General features: G+C 48.6%; 1 non-coding gene across 1 annotated transcript; it reads left to right on the top strand.

The window, feature by feature from the left end:
* The first annotated feature begins 18,883 nt into the window (after positions 1 to 18,883).
* Positions 18,884 to 18,955, top strand: TRNAA-CGC (transfer RNA alanine (anticodon CGC)). Its single transcript has one exon. It is a non-coding gene; the product is annotated as a tRNA-Ala (tRNA).
* Positions 18,956 to 19,187: the final 232 nt, after the last annotated feature.

Below are 19,187 nucleotides of genomic sequence, written 5' to 3'. Positions count from 1 at the left end.
GGTCCCAAATGTCTCTGGGGCGGGAAGTGAGAGGTAGGAGTTCTGAATAAATAAATGTCTGGTCTTGCCAAAGTTCATATCTCCAAGCCATTCCTTAAATTTATGTGCTCTGCCGCAACCCCATCTACACGCCACACGTCTCCGGGCCAGCAGTAGGCTAAGGCCGACCAATTTATTGTGTTTTGCAGCAAGTGGTTCTGTGTAGCCAAGAAGGGCAAAAAGGGGAGTGGAGGGCAGTGCGGGGGATATCATAAGTTTCATGGCTGCTATCACTTGGTGCCAGTATGCCTGTACAGAGTTACATTCCCAGGCACGGTGTAGAAAGTCAGCCGCGTCTGAGCTGCATCTGTCACACCTGTCACTATCTCGTTAGTCTATACTTGTGGAGTTTGACTGGGGTATAATATAAGCGATGCAAAAATTTATAATGAATAATACTCAGCCTGCTGTTGGAGGACACCATTGTAGTCTGTGTGCAGCAATATGTCCACTGTTGGTCAGTGAGTGCATGTTCCAGCTCCAGAGACAATTTGGCCCTGGGAGGACAGGGGGGTACGTGTTGGCAATAGATATGCTGTGGCAGATGGTAGAAACTAAGGGGCCCATTAGGATCCCGACATAAAACGAGACCGCCCGCCATAAGGGCGGCGGTCCCGTGGGGGCCATTAGGATGCGCCCGCCATACTGGCGGGCGCATCCATCATTTTTAACATTGCGGCAGCACCGCCCGCTGCAATGCTAAAAATGCACATTGTGCACTTCAATGCACAACGTGACAGGCTCCCACGTTGTACAGGGAAGTGTGTGCACCCCCCAGAATCCCTGGAGGCCCGCAACGGGCCGCCACAAGACATTCCCGCATGCCTTTCTGTGGCGGCGTTGCACAACAGTACATTTGCCACCCTGAGCCCAAAAATACTCAAACTGGTCAATCCAGGTCAAACGAGACAAACTTGAAAGAGAGTCTTGTGGGTGATCACCCATATGAGGGGGATCGCTGGTGGGCCACAGATATCTCCCTTTTTCAAATGCTGCCAAACAGCTGCCCTAGCAGCAGGGGATAATAGGAGACACAAAAGGAAGGTGCTCTGCACTATTCAGAGGAGAGAAAGTACAAGTGTCAGAGTCATATAGTTAGCCCACTGTATAAGGTACACTTAGCTGACGTCGGCAGGTTGCATGCAGTTCAAGCCGCCAATGAGAGTGAGGATGTGCCTCGCTACATGTGGGTCTGAAAGGTGTAGGATATTAGAGAGACAGCATGTTCAATATAAGTTCCGGGATAGCCAGGTGTTTCCCGAGGTGCAGTCATCAGAATTCCGGTGAGATGAATGTTGTTCGATTCACTTGAGGAACTCTTCAACTTGCTGTGGTTTCACAAATATGCTTTGCTTGCCTTGATGGGTGACCCGTAGGCGCGCTGGATAGATGAGTGCAAAGTACATTTGTGCCTTTCGGAGCTGTTGGCTCACTGTTAGGAACTTTCTGGCGAGCCTCCTGTACAGCTACGGTAAAGTCAGGATAGATGGTAAATTTCATGCCGTTATATGTTAATGTCTTCTTCTCGGATCACTGACAAAATATCGACCTAGAAAATATCGACCTACAGGAATATCGATGCAGAAATATCGAAGGCAAGAATATCGACATCCTCTCTACAACATGGTAAGTACAAAAATATCGAGAAAAAAAATATAGATGTTAAAAATATCGATGTTAAAAATCAGGGGGGGGTTTTCTGTAAAGAAAAATAGTAAAATAAAGTAAATAACACTAATAAATAAAATATAAACGTAATTAAAAATATCTAATAATGTTTAAAATTAATAAATAATACATATATAATAATAATGCATTAATTAAACATATACAGAAAATATATAATATATACATACTGAACAATACGTTGCAATAATAATTTTAATAATTTGAAAATAATAAAAATTATTATAAATTACAAATACATTTACAATTATAAAACAAAAACATAAATAAAAAGTAAAGAATTACGTTTAATAAATTAAAAGAATTAAATATACCTTTAATATTTTTAAAATTAATTATATACTACATTATCTAAATGTATACAAAAAGAACTACATTGCTAAATAAATAAAAATACTATTCAAAATCCACAAGTAAAAAAAATACAGTAATAAAAAAGTTGGATAGCATAGAACTTAAAATTACCATTCCCACTCCAGAGACCGCAACAGTAAAGAAACCGTTGCATAGCGTAGAGGTAAAAATTACTTTTCCAACTCCAGAGAGTGCAACAGTAGGGAAAGCGTTGGATAGCGCAGGGGTAGAAATTACTATTCCAACTCCAAAAAGTGCAACAGTAGGGAAAGTGTTGGATAGCGTAGGGGTAAAAATTACTATTCCAACTCCAGAGAGTGCAACAGCAGGGAAAGCATTGGATAGCGTAGGGGTAAAAATTACTATTCCAACTCCAAAAAGTGCAACAGTAGGGAAAGTGTTGGATAGTGTAGGGGTAAACATTACTATTCCAACTCCAGAGTGCGCATCAGTAGGGAAAGTGTTGGATAGCGTAGGCGTAAAAATTACTATTCCAACTCCAAAGAGTGCAACAGTAGGGAAAACATTGGATAGCGTAGGGGTAAACATTACTATTCCAACTCCAGAGAGTGCAACAGTAGGGAAAGCATTGGATAGCGTAGGGGTAAAAATTACTATTCCAACTCCAAAAAGTGCAACAGTAGAGAAAGCGTTGGATAGTGTAGGGGTAAACATTACTATTCCAACTCCAGAGAGTGCAACAGTAGGGAAAGCGTTGGATAGCGCAGGGGTAAAAATTAGTATTCCAACTCCAAAGAGTGCAACAGTAGGGAAAACATTGGATAGCATAGGGCTAAACATTACTATTCCAACTCCAGAGAGTGCAACAGTAGGGAAAGTGTTGGATAGCGTAGAGGTAAAAATTACTATTCCAACTCCAGAGAGTGCAACAATAGGGACAGCGTTGGATAGCGTAGGGGTAAAAATTACTATTCCCACTCCAGAGAGTGCAACAGTAGGGAAAGCGTTGGATAGCGTAGGGTTAAAAATTACTATTCCAACTCCAGAGAGTGAAACAGTAGGGAAAACGTTGGATAGCGTAGGGGTAAAAATTACTATTCCAACTCCAAAAAGTGCAACAGTAGGGAAAGCGTTGGATAGCGTAGGGGTAAAAGTTACTATTCCAATTCCAGAGAGTGCAACAGTAGGGAAAACGTTGGATAGCGTAGGGGTAAAAATTACTATTCCAACTCCAGAGAGTGCAACAGTAAGGAAAGCGTTAGATAGCGTTGGGGTAAAAAATACTATTCCCACTACAGAGAGTGCAACAGTAGGGAAAGCGTTCGATAGCATAGGGGTAAAAATTACTTTTCCCACTCCATAGAGTGCAACAGTAGGGAAAGCGTTCGATAGCGTAGAAGTTAAATATAACATACGTATAAATAATTGTTGTAAATAAAATAATAAAAAATTAAATTTTTTAATAACTCTACATCATTTGCAAATACCCATTAATAATTACTAAAAACATAATCACAATTGAATAATTAATTAACAATAAATTAACAATAAATACCAATAAATATTAATTAATACACATAAATTACCAAATAATAAATATTGAACACTTAAATATTTTCCAAAACAAAAAGCATATTGATAATTAAAAATTGATTAAAAAATGGTAAACAATAAATGTATTTTTAAATAAAAAACATTTTTTCTGAAGAATGAATTACCAATTAATTAAATAAATTTCCAATTAATAAAAAGTAATTAACAATTAAAGATATCAATTACCAATTGTAAACCATTAATTACCAATTAAAATGTGTTATTGCCATTTACAAAATGTAATTACCAATTACAAACTTTAATTATCAATTAAAAACTTAATTAGCAATCAAAATAATTAATTACCAATTATTAATTAATTAGAAATAAAAAAATTATCAATACCAATTAAAAATAAATAATTACTTTATTACAATTAAATTACTTCCCACCCAATTCCCTTATAAACCCACAACCCGCTACAGAACTTAAACGCAAAAATGTATTAAAAGGAATTTACAATTACTAAAAATTAATAATTAATTTACTATAATTAAATTACTTCCCACCCTATTCCCCTGTAAACCCACAACTCGCTCCTGTACTAAAACATAAAATTAAATTAAAAATAACATTTTTAATATACAAAAAATAGTACACATATCATATAAAACAAATAACATACTTAAAAAAAACATATAACACATACATATAAAATACATAATAAAATACATAACAACAAACAAATATCGATATTAGTAACATCGAAATTAGTAACATAGATATAATTGATATCGATATTACTAACTTCGATATTACTTACATCGATATAAAAAAAATCGATATTACTTACCTTAGGGTCGATATTCTGTCCAACGATATTCTTGACCTCGATATTCTTCACCTTCAATATTTTCAACTCGATATTAATGTAGGTCGATCATTAGGAATCGATATTTTGACTGCACCCTTCTTCTCGCGTGCCAGCCAGAGTGCGGTGTCTCAGTCCCGATAGATAAGGAGCAAAGCCACAATAGAACGCGGACGCCACCCGGAGGAGGGCGGGGGCCAAGAGACCTGTGTGCGCACTCAACAGTCAGATGGGGAGAGAAGGTGTATTTTCCGAAAGTGTCACGCAGGAGGCGCTCGATGAAGTCTTCCATGCGGCCAGTGTTCGTACTTTCCGAAATGCCTATGACGCGCATGTTATTCCGGCAGCTTCGAGCTTTAAGGTCTTCGTTTTTGGCGGCAATTACTTTCAGAAGTTTGTCAATTTGTGCCATTTGCTGGTGCATTTGGGACGTAGTATCTTCTGTGTCCAAAACACTACGTTCAGCCTCCTTGATTTGCTCATTATGCTTATCCACTTTCAGCACCAGTAAGTCTAAGCGACTGTTCATTGTGTCTATCTTAATGGTCAAGGCCGTGAGGCTGTGCTGCATCGCTAACAGCAACGTTTTTACCTCATCGTCTGAAGTGGAAGATTGGGCTTGAGATTGGTCCTCAGCATTTTGTACCGGCTCCTCTGTGCGTGAACCTGTGATAGTCTTCTTTGCATCGAAGACAAGCTTGGACTGCCAGCCCTCTGGCTTCCCCATGACTGCAAGGTGAGGTTGAGTAAGCCCTGTGCCCAGAAATATCGTTGGTGCCTCACCCGAGTCAGGCGGCGCAGCGATCAGAGGAAAGGGTCCCAGTAGAAGATTCGAGCAAAGCACCACTCGAACTATGTGTAGGATATGAATGGTAGGATGTAGCTGGTGTGTTGTGCCTAGATCTTTTTTTTTTTTTTTTTTTTTTTTTTTTGTGCAAGACCTTTATTAACACAAGTAGTTTACACAGCATGAGCCTACAACCCGGGGGCCGGCTCGCCACGTTTGTATGAACATTCATCATTGCATAATCGTGTGTAACATAAACATTTCTTCACTGTGAGGTTGAGCCACCCCATGTGCCTCACGGCGGCTATCAGCTGACAACAAGACGTGAGTCTTACATTTTCTTCTTTTATAGGTAAGAAAAAACAGAAAACAACATACCCCAACTAAGACCGTACAGTGCTATCCCTTACATGCTAGACTTCAACTGTGACGTTGATTCCAGTTCCCACCCATAGACCGTTGCCACTGGGCTCGACCTCGTGCGCCAAGCATCTCAATTCCTAACTTATTCAAACGAGGTGTACATCCTCCTCATCATCCTGTATTGAGGCGAGGTATGCCTCTAAATAACACCAAATATTCTTTGGCCTGGATTTTGCTGGTAACTGCTCCTCATAAGTTTGTAGTCTGTCTCGACAGGTGGACATGTCATGCAACCATATTTTTCTTGTCGGCACCTTCCGACTGTGCCAGCATTGTGCCACCTGACGTTTCGCTAATAATAAGGCTATTGCACAAAACCTGCGTTTTAATGCTCTAAATTGTGGCACTATTCCCAACAAGCAGACCTTGGGCGTGCACTGCACCTCTTCCTCCAGTATGACTGATAATGTGGCAGTGACCTCCACCCAGTACCTCGCTATTTTGGCGCAGTCCCAGGCCAAATGTGTAAACCCCGCTCCCTCCCTGCTGCATCTTTTACACCTGTCCTCTTCTTGTAACCCGAATCTAAGCAGTTTTGTCGGCGTGTAGTACACCTGGTGGAGAAATTTAAAATGAATAATTTGTAAGTTACCGTTAGGTGTCAACATTTGTGTCAGGGCGCAAGCGCTGGTCCACTCTATATCTGTCAATGGTGTGTCTAAGATTGTGTCCCACCGCCCTTTGGCCTTCAGTGCGTGTCCTGCTAATTCCGTTTGTGCAGCTGAGTACAGCCTAGATACTAAGTGGGATAAGTCGTTAGTTGTGATCAATAATTGCAGTGGTGCAAGGCATTCTGGTTCTGATGGAAACAACGGGTAATGCTCTCTCAATGCTCTGGTCAGCCTATAATATGTAAAGCGAAACATGGGGGTTTGGTTCTGTATATAATTCAGTTGGTCCAGGCGCACGAATGTGCCCCCTCGGAATACATCCCCCAGTTTGTCAATTCCAGCCCTGCTCAGCAAGTTCATTCCGACTTTCTCCCCTGTAACCGACAGTGCCTTGTGATGGTGTAATGGCATGGCCGGCGCGTACAGTGGGGTTTTATGCGCCAGCTGCCCAAGCCTGTGCCACGCTTTGATCGTAGTATCCACCGTGTTTATATCCCTGCCATGTAGTGGGGGACGTGCATGCGAGATTATTGCCGAGAGGGGAACAGGATGCGCATCACTCTCCTCTATAGCCACATGTGTGATGTATGGGACCGTATGGTACCAGTATGCCGCATATTGCGCCTGTGCACAGAGATAGTATAGAAGGAAATCGGGCACACTGAAGCCTCCTTGTGCAAATGGGAGTGTCAGAGTCTGCAGGTCAACACGGGCCTGCTTGCCCGCCCATATCAGGGTCCTCACCAGGGAGTTAATGCGACGGAATATTGCTTGTGGCGGCGTGATCGGTATGTTATTAAACAAGTATATCAATTTAGGCAACACGTTCATTTTAACAATTGCTATCCTATCGGCCAGCGATAGTGGCAAATGTATCCAGCGTTGGATGCTGTCCTCCAGCCTTGAGAGTACCACCCCGTAGTTCGCTCGCAGGACCTCCTCCGGGTCTCTGTGATACATGACCCCCAGGTATCTAATCGGGTCTCGTTGCCACTCCAACGGAAAATCCACAGCAAAGGGGGAGGTGGTGTCCGTAAGGGGTATAATAGAGGATTTAGCCCAATTGATCGCTAGCCCTGAGTGTCCGCCAAATCTGATGTATTCCCTTAACAATGGGTTTAGGTGCGTCTCTGGGTCACGAACATAGAGCAACATATCGTCCGCATATAGCGATATGTGTAGTGGTCTGGCTATAAATTGCAAAGCAGATTCTTTGTAGTTCTGACGTATTAGGCAGGCCAGCGGCTCCAGCGCTAGAGCAAACAAGAGAGGCGAGAGCGGACAGCCCTGCCTCGTACCCCGTTCAATTGCAAATTTGTCCGACACATAGCCATTCATTTTAACACTGGCACACGGTTGTGTATAGAGCAAGGAGATCCAGTCCACAAACCGTTTAGGAAACCCCATTCTATTCAGGACTGTAAGCATGTAGCGCCATTCAATGGAATCGAACGCTTTTGCGGCGTCGAGCATGACAGCCACCGCTTTAACCGAGGGTTGAAGATAGTGTGAGAGCGCAAACAGGGATCTGGTGTTATGTGTGGTTGATCTGGTTGGCACAAAGCCAGATTGGTCCGGCAGGACTAGACTAGTCATTAGGGGGGACAGTCGCCCCGCTATCAGTTTCGCAAGGATTTTTGAGTCCACATTGATCAGAGATAGTGGTCTGTATGAATCACACTCCTCCGGATCTTTGGATGGTTTAAGGAGAGCGATGATCATGGCCTCTCGCAGTGTGGGGGGGAGCAACGATTTTTCAAAGGAGGTGCCGTACATGGCCACCAAATGTGGCGCAAGGACGTCCGCATACTGTTTATAAAATTCCGAGGTGTACCCGTCAGGGCCTGGCGCCTTACCATTCGGAAGAGACCCGATCACCTCGGTCACCTCGTCCACCGTGATGGGCCTAGCTAGGTATTCCCTGTGCGCATCCGACAGCCAGCCAATCGCCACATTGTGTAGGTAGTCATACGTTTCTGCCGCAGGAGCTGTGGGTTGTGACTGATAGAGCGACCCAAAGGAGTCGACAAAGCATTTCAATATGTCTGTAGCGTGCGTTTGCAGTATGCCCTCCCTAGTCCTCACTTTGAGTATCGCTGTTGGACCACGGCCTTCACAGATTTTCCGGGCTAATGCAGCCCCTGGCCTACCCCCCTCTCCAAAGGATCTAGCTAAGTGTTTGCGATCTCGGTACTTTATTTCGGACTCCAGGAAGTCCGCGTGTTCAGTGTGCACTTCGCGCAACTTAGATAGAAGGGAAACATCCTGAGTTGCCTCATACAACGATTCCAAGTCTCTCATCTGTTGCTCGCAACGGTGAATTTGGCCCCTAATATCCTTCAGTACCCCTATTTTTGTGCTAATACAGACCCCTCTGATCGTGGCTTTAAATGCCTCCCAGAGGAGACACGGGTCGTCAGTAGTCTGTGCATTAATGTCAAAGTAATCCCTAATCGCTTTTTTAATGGTGTCTGCATACACCGTGTCAGTGAGGGCTTGTGAATTGAAGCGCCATTGAAAGGGAGGGGGTGTGTATTGTGGAATTTCTAGTTGTAACAGGACCGGATTATGGTCCGATAGCGTGCGGGGTAGTACCTGCAGGTGACGAACCCATAGTGCCAGGTCCTTAGAGCCTAGCCAGTAATCCAACCTGGACCAGCTGTTATGCGATGCTGTTATGTGTGTGGCCCCGGGTGCGTCAGTGTGTTTCAGCCTCCAGAGATCCTCCAGAGCTAGGTCTTTCATCATGTGACTCACCAGTAGGCGTGATTGTTTGTGTTGTTCCTGGGAATTAGATGAGCGGTCCAAGCCGTCTTGTACGGTCATATTCCAGTCACCCCCGCATAATATGTGTGTACTAGTATGTCGTTGCAAGTGGTCCCAGACTTCCCGAAAGAAGTCCGGAGCGTCAGTGTTCGGGCCATACACATTAAACAACGTTACTCGCTGTCCCCTTAGTGTACCCGATACTAACACAAACCTGCCAGAGGGATCTTGTGTAACGTGGTGAGACTCGAAACCAACCCCCCGCTTAATCAATATGATCACCCCTCTAGAGTAGGAGGAGTATGAGGCCCTGTAGGCCGCCTCCGCCCACCTCGTCCCCAATTGTGCGTGAGTGCATGGTGCTAGGTGTGATTCCTGTAGGAACGCTATGTCTACATTCCACCTCTCCAGGCTAGCAAAAATCTGCCTGATTTTACGAGGTTGTGAGAACCCTCTAATGTTCCAGGTAATAATGTTCAAGCTTCTCCTACCCGTACCCCTAGAACCCATCAATATCGATTAATACATTACTTGACAGTTTTACCCATTTCAACACCTGAAGGTTTGTTAGCCGATCATTAGCATAAAGCCTAAGCACTACAATGGCAATCCGTACCCACAGGGGAACAAAAAGGATAGATACCTTGAACTCTGTCGGTCTTTGCATACATTTAAACAACCCCCCACCCCACAACCCACCCACTCCAGCAACCCCAATCTGCTGAAGCCTCACCCCTACAGTGCACCATTCCCCAGAACTATTAACCATAAATACAGTGCCCAGATTAGAACTCTTAGTGGGTTTTACCCTCATGGAGGTCCGCTAGGAGCACAACTCTCCACCCGATAGACGGGTGCAGGCGATGCTATAGTAACAGTTTAGTTACGCAGTTTGAGTGATCGTTCACCGCCGCCCCCAGCACTCCCCAATAACACACCAACAGCGTCACAACAATATCCCCATGTGAGGGGCAGAACCAGTTGACATCAATTCCAGCATACGGCAGTAATCAGTACAGTTCACATCTCGACCCGTGTCTTAAATACCCCATATAGTATATGTGCGGTCGGCAATAGTAGCATTGTCTTAGACGTGCAGAGGTGGATGCATAGTTACCAGCCTACATTACCCAAGGTTCATCAGCCATATGGTCGTCTCACCTTAGTGTGCACGATGAGAAGATACAACAATGGGTACTGAGGGCGGGATCCAGGCCGCCGGCTTTGAGTCAGTAAACTGGCGCCCCGCCAATCCTCCTCCAGCAGTCAGTGCAGTGTGAAGGGGGGCACGGTAAAGTGGGGCAGCCAAAAGCCATAGACAAAATTATTACTATACAAATGAACCGCAGTCCCGGCTGCCCCAACAGTCGACCAACACCCAGTTAGACAGTCAGTACAGCACCATCCCTAGAACACTGCATGCAAGAGTCCGGCGCCATTTTCGTCCCACCAGAGCACATATCAGCGGCCGAGTTATGACACACATAGGTGAACAGCACAATACAACTCACCGCTGGTTGATCTGGAATCTAGCCACTGGTGTCAATCCGAGTCTTGATGTTGGTCCTTTTGCAAGTCGTCCCTCATCTCGCGCTGCACCTTTTTTACAAAGTCTTGGGCTGTCTTTGGTGTCGCCAGTACAATCGCTTTCTCCTTCCATACCACCCTGAGTCTTGCTGGATACAACATTGAGTACACAATGTTCAGGTCACGCAGTTTGGCCTTCACGGCGGTGTACTCCTTTCGGGCCTGTTGGACCGCTACCGTGTGGTCTGGATAGAACTCCAAGGAGTTACCTTGATGTTGAATTTTCCCCTTTTCCCTTGCAAGTCGAAGGATCGTGTCTCTGTCACGATAATTGAGGATCCGCGCCACTACTGGCCTCGGTGTGGCACCAGGCGGTGGTCTCGGGGCCAGCGATCTATGTGCCCGCTCCACGATGAAAAGTGGCGATAAGGCCTCCGCACCAAATAGATCCTTGCACAGATTCTCAATGTAGGTCTCCATCCTCCCTGTGTTGGTAGTCTCCGGCAGGCCTGCGATGCGTACGTTATTGCGCCTCGAGCGCGCTTCCAAATCCTCCTCCTTCGCTTTGATCACCTCCAGGAGACGTTCCATACCTGCGCACTTTGAAGTGGAGGCCCGCGCTTCATCCTCGACCGCGGATATTCTTGTTTCGGCCTCATCTAAACGTTCACCATGCTTCTCCTGTCGAGCGGCCATGTTGTCCATTCTGCAAGTCAGATTATCCAGCTTGCCATTTATATCCTGCAAATTGGACTGGATCGCCAACAGAATCTTCTCTATGTTGTTGTTCGGCGCAGGCCCGGCATTATCGCTGTCGTCCCCCACATCTCCCGTGTGTTTCGTCGCCTTTTTGTTCTCAAACGATAGTTTCTGCTGTTGCTTTTCTGGCTTTCCCATGTTGGCGGTTGGGGATGTTATCTTCTTGCTTGTGGGCCCAGATGCCCTCGTGACTCTAGCTGCGGTCGCCGTGGTGCACCTCACAGGGTGCACAGCAATCTTTACGATATTGTTCCACAGATTAGCAAGGGGCCACCACAGCTAGCCACCCAATTGTGTGGCTATGGGGGAGATCGCCAGCGGTTGTCCCACGTCGCAGCGCGGCGCAATACGGTTAGTTACCGGTCACGCGCTAGTGCAGTCCTCGGGGCAGTCGATTTCAAACTGGCGCGCCGGTTAACACCCGGACCCCATCACTCCTGTGGCTGCTGGCATGTGCTGTGGGATCCCCCTGACTCCACGCCGACCTGCCCTCTCAACATAGCCTGCGCAGTATTCACGCCGATTGCGCCCGTACAGCAGCGCTACAGGCAGCAGAGAGCGCAGTATCCCGCCGGGAAACCAGCCAGGAAGAGGTGGGTTTGTGTCCGCCGGAGAAAAGGCGACAGTCCTTTCTGTCCGGTGCCGGCCGCCGCCATATTGTCAGGCATCGTGTACTGGGACGCTACAGAAGCACCCTGTCACCCGCTTGGGCAGGGGGCGAGTCACCGATACCGGAAGGCTCAGGGAGTAGGTCCTTACCCCTGCGGTGGTATCGCTGGCGTGGGAGGGTGATTATTCGCTGTCGGCTCCATTCTCGTCCGACGGCTGTCCACCAGTGTCGGCCATCTTGTCAGGCAGCCAAACGCGCCAAAGTTTCACGCGGAGTGAAAGTACTTAATGGTCGTTCTTTGGAGCGTGTGCTGTACCGCAATCGGCGCAGCACATCTTCCCCCAACAGCTGATGTGCCTGGAGAGCGGGTAGCGGGAGCGATAACGGCAAACGATCACCCAGTTGATGATCGCCCGGCGGAGCTGCAGCTCAGGCAGCCATTCCGCTGTGCGCCCCCTAGCGCCTCCTTGTGCCTGGATCTTAGTGGAAGAAGCCTGACAATGGCAGGTACAACATAAAATTGCGGGTGGGAGCAAAAGACTACATGTCAGGCAAGCTGGTCAGTGGGATGCTCCAGAATCCCACCGCAGGACAGTCTAAGTGGCTCCGATTCAGTTGGTGTGAGTTGCGGCTTGTACAAACTGCAGGCTCGTGCAACAGTGTGGGCCTTTACAATGACCACCATGTCTTCGGGTCGTAGGATTGTGTACCTCATTGCAAGCTACCTTGAGGGTCCGAAAAGAGGGATGGAGAGGTGGTAAGGACGTGGCGTAACGTACCACCTCCATGGGCGTTAGTCGCAGGCAGCTGTCCTTCTCTGGTTTGCACAGGATTCTGCAGGGTCTGGAGGCTGTAATATGCAGCGGCGTGTCTGCGTCCCCAAGTAACACTTTGGCAGGGAGCAGTACTCTAGTTTGGGTGGGCAGTGGAGTTAAACGGCACCCAGCAGAGAGCAAATGATGTTGGAAGCCTAAAATCCATGACCGGGCCGGCACAAGCTAATGTGGGCGCTGCGTACACCCACAGTGTATGTCCAGGTCCGTTGCGCAGCAGTCTCCGCTTCCCTCAAGATATCAATGCTGAAAACTAGAGAGCCGTAGGTGAGGGGCTCACTGCAGTAGGTCTGGGAGCTGTTGGTAGGTGCAGGTTGAACTCAGATGGTGCATCAGTGCTGGCCTGCAGTCCAGTGCCACGGCCCAGTGCCACGGTCCAGTGCCACATGTGAGGCCCAGGGCTTCCGTAGTGGCGATGGCCGCAGAGGGCTCCAAGCAGCCCCGCTCTCACATCCCGCTGCAATGGAGAAGCTACTCGGGAGAGGACACCGGAGGTCAGGAGAGGTTGAAAGTGACACCGGAGCAGGAGGGCACCTCGTTCAGCAAGTGACAGACTATTTGAGCAATTTTCTCCCAGTATGAAAAGGAGAAATGCAGGATATTGAGGGTGAGCTACCGGAGCCTCACAGAGGAGCCGCCATTACGGTTGTGTGCCACCTAGCGCCCTCCCTGCTAGTATATACATTTGACTTCAATAGAACGATAATTCGACCATATCAGCTGAGAAAGGAATTAACACACCCATAAAGGAACTCATCAGTAAGACAGTGCGAAGCAACACAGAAAATGAAGAGGAAACCTCTGCTGTTGGAGGGAATACGGAGTGATGACAATTTTTCTCTAATGATCTGCAATTGATTTTTGCATTTGATTTGCTTGAAAATTGTCATGGATTCCTTCTGTAGCCCGGGTGGCAGCGGTGGGGGCTACTAGAGGGACCTGTGTGTGAAGTTGTCAGCTTTGTTATCTTGCATAGATAGAAACTACATCCGATTTGAAGCACATCTTTTGGCGATGTTCGTCTCTCTGGCCTTCTTTAGGAGTGACGAATGCATAGCAAGTAGGAAGGTGTGCGAGAAAGGCACAGTCCACAAATTAGCCAACAATATCTATAATGGTTTTTGTACTAAACTGCACAAAATGCATCATCTCCCACTATGCTCTATTGTAGACGAGCAATGACGTCACTGTAGCATACATTGGCACGATAAACGTCTAAAGGCTTTTAAAAAATAACAGATAACTCAGACAATGCCTTTTTTTTACCTGTTCCAATGGGAAAGAAGTTTAAAGCATTAGAAAATAATTTTTGGGGGGGGGCAGTAACAATTCCAATAAACCTGTCCTACGTTTCCTTAATGCGTGTCCATTGACATTTTTTTGATTTTAGGTCAAAGGCAATATAAAGATTGCTACGAAAGAAAATGCAGGCAGTAAAACTAAAAAACACCACAAGTCAAAATATGTAACCTGTACTCCATTTGACTAGGGGGCCAGTGTTTCTTGTTTGCTGTATGCGTGCATCCAGCAACGTACAGAGGCTGTCCATGTGGCAACGCTGGGGAGCAATGACTAGCGAGTTTCTGCAATGGCAACTGTGCATTTCAGATCTATGCATGCGCAATGCATTGCAGAAGACTGACATGGGCTTTTCGACTCAAACATGGACTCTCTACATTTTAACAAAAACTGTAGGTGAGATAAAGCTGTCTCTCTTCAAAGGGTCATATTTTTTAATGACAGCTATTGGATGGAAGGAAGGCAATTCAAATTTGTAGAACAGCTGCATGATTAATTTTAGAAGCATTTCAAATAGGTCTACTGGCCTAGGAGGACCCCTGCTGAAGCCAGAATATGCACAAGTGTTGTGTTCTTTGTGACCGTCTTTCCATGTCAAACAAACCAGCCCCTTAGAGAGGAAACATTATCAGTGAGACGGCACAGCACCTGTAACACCAAAACCAAGCACTCTCTCTCGCAACTGCGCACACCGCCAGTGTGTAGCCAAGGGTGGAGCTGTATACTGAGGGCAAAATAAAATGCATGAGGCAGGGCAGGTCTGGCTGTGATTAATGCTCTATAACTTACCGGTAATCTTCATTACTCTGGGTCCCGTTGTCCTCGTCCCGTTCATAACAAAGTGGAGATGACCATCTCCCGACAGAAAAAAACAAGAGTAATGTGGGGACCCTAATAATTCCCCTCCCACCGGAAGTACATAAGCCGTACTTACCAGGCATCCCGCCTGTGAAACTAAGCCCAGACAGGGAGGCCGGCCGCCTGGAAGGGAGGGGCGTATAAATGGGATGAGGACAACGGGACCCGGAGTAATGAAGATTACAGGTTAGTAATAGAGCATTACCCCCAGGTCCCTTATGTTCTTGTCCCATTCATAACACAGTGGAGAATACCAAAGCAGAAATCCGGCCTTCTGCACCCACAGGCCCACCCAGAAAACTACAACAAAAGCAGCAACCCAAGGGAGCACCGAGAATGAATGAAAGGGAGACTGCAGGAAAACAACAAGCCCGCAACCCAGAACAGGACAGCCGGGGCAAGGACCAGAGACAAACAGAAGGCCAGGGCCCCAACAAGGAGGCCCCCAACCAGAGAAACCAGAGACAGGGCTACCGGGACCAAGGCCCAAAGGATACGCTTAAGCAACCCACCGGACAAGGCCGCCTATCCCAGAACCATCGGGACGGCACACAAGACCCAGCAGCCACACAGACGCAAGGGAGCAAACCAAGACAGCCCCGAAGAATGCCAAAGAAAGAAACAGCCAACAGAGCGCAGGCACAAGCACCCAGACCAACAAGGAAGGAGAAAGCACAGGCCAGAAACCAGCCCACCGCACTAAACCGAAAGACCCGGCTCCAGAGAATCTAGAGGAGGAAAACCCACAAAACCCCGCCGAGGAGGCCCAAGAAGCAATAAGAGTCCAGGAGCCGAACAGGAGCGAACCAAATCAAAAGACATGAAAGGGGAAAGACACCCAAAAACCCCAGGAGGACAAAAAAAAACACAGGGAAGGAGGCCACCAACCAAACCATGAAGGCCACCAAACCCAGAACAGCACAGGCAGAGGAGGCCAACCCAAAGACCACCGGCCAGAGACCCCCTAGAAAGAACCAGCCTAAAGCCGACCAACAAAGGAGAGGCCAACAACGAACAAGCCCAAAAAGGGTGGGGATAGAGCCACCAGCCACAACCCCCAGAAAACACCCAAACCCAAAAGGTAGGGAGTTTAGAGCAACCGGGAATCCCCAGCAGCCCCCAAACCAGGCACAGAGGGCAGAGAAAAACCAGGTGCCAACATGGCAGAGTCCCCCAGCAGCCACAGGGGGCACAGGTACCACACACCCAGGCCAAGCAAGCAGCAAAGGCAGGAGCAGCAGAAGAAACAAACGCCCCAGGGTGCACAGCACCCAGACCAAAAGACTACAAGGCCCGTACCCAGCAATGCCAGAGAGGAGCCAAAAAAACAGCATAAACCAGGGCAACAAATGCCAAAGGAACCAGGAAGCCATGATCAGAGCCAAGCAACCCAACCACGCAGGAGGACCCACAGGCCTCACCAAACCCCGTAAGGATCCCACACAGCGCCCAGGTCAAAGCAAAGGACAGGGAGGAACAGGGAACCATCAGCACACCACTGCCAGACCACACAGAAGGCCGGAAAAGAAAGAGAGAAAACTGCCTAAGCCGAAGCTGGAGGAAGCAGAGAAGGCAGAGGGTCAAGCAGCAGGAAAACCCCAGAAATCCGCAGCCAGGAGGGAGGGCCCCACAGAGGTAAGAGCACCACAGAACCGCACCCCAACCATACCCATACCAGGAACAATGCCCGGGGAAGCAAGGGAGGCAGAAGTGAGCCAGGACACCAGAACAAGGTAAGAACCAGGAAACACCCGTCAAAACACTCCCAACAGCAGCCCGAAAAGGGACAGCACATCCAAAAAGCCCAAGAGGCACAGCCCGAGGCCAACCCGAACCAGCAGGAAGCCTGCAGACCCAGAGCCACAGGACCCCTGAAGGACCTACCAGGACGCAGCCACAACAGCAGAGTACCCCTGCCAGAACACAAAAGAAAGCCCAGGCAAGGAAGCAGAGCCCAAAAAGGAGCCCAACACGTAGGAGCTGAAAAGCCCCAGCAGGCACCTAGCCAGGCACCCACTATGGGAACCAGACGAGACCAGAACAACCCAGGGAGCAAACACACCCGAGGGCTGACGGACCAAGAAGCCAACAGCACCCGGCAGTCCCAGGTGGCCAGGGAGGTACCAACGCACAATAACTGAGAGCAGAGGAAAGCAGGTTCAGACAGGGGAGCTCGGCCACAGGCCACCAACCAGGAGAACTGCAGAACAGAAGAGGGGAAGCAGGCGGCACGCCAGGACATGGCAGCAGCAAAAGACAGCCAGGCCGAGACAGCAGCCGCCACCGGAAACACAAACCGGGGAGGGGGGACGTCAAGGAAAAGAATAGCAGACGCCCAACTACACCAGCCAGAACAAAATCTCCACCAGACACCCCCAGGAGGCCCCAGCCAGGAACAAACCAGACAGGAACTACAACAGAACCATGATGGGCAGTAAGGAAACACCAGAAGCAAGCCAAAGGCAAGCACAGGAAGAGCCAGGGCAGAAGCAGCTAGACCCCAGAAGCAACACAAGCACACAGAAGGCCCCGGGACAAACACCCGAAGCCCCAGGGGGAGCAAAGGAAAACAGAACAGCCGCACCCAAGGCATCACGAGCCACCCAGATGCAGGCAGAGGGGGCAGAACACCCCAGAGAGCACCAGGAATGACACCCGGAAGGAGCAAGAGGAACCAGGCATAGCCCAAGGGACGGGAGGAACAAAACCAGGAACCAGTAGGCCCAAACGCCGACCAACCATGCAGAAGCCAGGAAGCAGAGGCGAATAACCATGACACACAAGCGGAGCAGAGGCCACAACACAACAGCTAGTCTGCAGCGGGGTTCAAGGCCACCAGAAAAAGGACTGACGCAGCACACCCAAGGCCAGGCCATGACACCCGCGACACCCCGAGAAGCAGGAATGCAGAGGGGCAGCAAATAAAAGCAGAGAAAACCGCGGCAGGTCAACAGAAACCCAGGGGAGTCAACAGGAGCCCCCCCCAGTAGCCGCCCAAGGAGCAGGAACATCGACTCACCAACAGCAGCTGGGGGCAGAATCGCACCCCCAACAGGCCGCCACCGAAGAAGCGAGAGGCGACCCCGACACAAGAGCAGCAGAGGGCAAGGCATAAGCAAGCAGGCAGGGAGACACAAACAACACAGGGAACCCCAGGACCAAGCACAGGCAGAGCCAGCGAAAAACGGAACCAGCCACCACAGAGGGGACAGAAACACATGCCAATCCGAGGCAGGCCACCAAATAGAAAGAGTGTAAGCCAACAGCACAGAGAATCAGCAAACAAACTCAACGGCCTCCCAACAGTGCCCAAAAAGAAAACTCAGAAGCACGAGCGGCCAGGAGCAGGGGCACTACCCGAAGAAGAGACCCAAAGGGAGAAGTCCCCCAATACACCCTACCCCAGAGAACAGACGAGAGCAGGGGCAAGCAGGAGGCAAGGCCGCACGCCAGAAACTGAAACCCCAACCACGCAGACCAAGGGAGAGGAGCACAGGAACCAGCGCTGATGACAAGCACCAAACCTGGAACCACAATGCCCGACTGAATTATAAAAACCAGGACAGCAGCGCTATGCATCAACACCTGTGTGCTTTACATTAAGCACTCAGTGTGAGACAGTCAGCGCCAAGACTTGGGCAGTTGGCACTACACGAACACTCGCAGCTTGTACATGTATTGAAGCGGTTAACACACAATAATGCTGAGAATGTGGCTCAACCCAAACAGACCCTGGGCCACCACCAGCCAGACATCCACGCTCCCTAGGAGGGGTGCGGGGGCAGAGAACCCCAGAGAGCACCAGGACAGAGAGCACCGAGGCCGCAGCAGGCAAACAGAGAGGAAGAAAGCAGTCCCCATAGGAAGCCCCTCCGAGAGGAGCCAACAGAACGCGCACACACAGGAAGCACTGACCAGACCCAAGGCACACTCTACCAGGGCAACAAACCCCGGGAGGACAGAAGTGGGGATGTAGCTCAGTGGCAGAGCGCATGCATCGCATGTATGAGGCCCCGGGTTCAAACCCCAGCATCCCCAGGAGTCCCCGTTGCATATCTTGGCAAATACCAGAAGGCCAGCCCGCCATCATTCCAGGACCGGCACCAGCACGCAAATAGAGGTGCCAGAAGAAAAAGGAGCGAAAAACATCCAGAGCGGGGGCCAACAGCAGAACAAGGTCCCCACCACCACCGGGAACAAGAACATCCCATGCGCATCCTGAGAAAGACTGGAAATGAACACGCTTCCCCAGCGCTCGTCACCACACATT

The sequence above is a fragment of the Lissotriton helveticus genome, chromosome 2_1 (assembly GCF_964261635.1).
Source record: "Lissotriton helveticus chromosome 2_1, aLisHel1.1, whole genome shotgun sequence".
NCBI classification, from domain to species: domain Eukaryota; kingdom Metazoa; phylum Chordata; class Amphibia; order Caudata; family Salamandridae; genus Lissotriton; species Lissotriton helveticus.
The sequence above is the reverse complement of the archived record's forward strand: the minus strand, read 5'-3'. Positions and strand labels throughout refer to the sequence as shown.